The sequence below is a fragment of the Diachasma alloeum genome, unplaced genomic scaffold (genome assembly GCF_001412515.2).
Source record: "Diachasma alloeum isolate Michigan unplaced genomic scaffold, Dall2.0 Dall_scaffold_00198, whole genome shotgun sequence".
Lineage (NCBI taxonomy): Eukaryota > Metazoa > Arthropoda > Insecta > Hymenoptera > Braconidae > Diachasma > Diachasma alloeum.
The window spans coordinates 114,250-114,719 of record NW_021680363.1 but is presented as its reverse complement, the minus strand read 5'-3'; positions in this window follow the sequence as shown (position 1 = coordinate 114,719).

Sequence of the window (470 nt, the reverse complement as noted above, 5' to 3'; positions counted from 1 at the left end):
ATTGATGGGGAATTTAATTCTCCGTCGAACTGTCATTTTTCTATCCCTTAATCTCAATTAGGAGGGGAGAAGTGAATTTTTAATTCGCGGGCGAATGGTGAAAAGTCAGTATGCGCCGCGAAAAAATTATTTTTCTTACTGGCCCCTGACTTTTGTCGTAGTTTGTATTTTTTTGTTACAGAGATTAAGGGATGCAACGGGGATCGATTGATGGGGAATTTAATTCTCCATCACACCCTCTGTGTTTCATTCCTTAATATTAATTAGCCAGCAAATGAATCACCTGAAAAACATTAAGAACATGNTGAAAAACATTAAGAACATGTTGAGGACGAGGAGAGCATAAATTCAGCGGGACTGCTACTGCCGAGTTACCCGCACAGGCAGTTCGCCCAGCCGTCAGATTCGACCGTGGCGCCATCCCTCCGTTGGGGTCGAACTACTTTTGGCTTGGGGTCAGTCTAACCCCG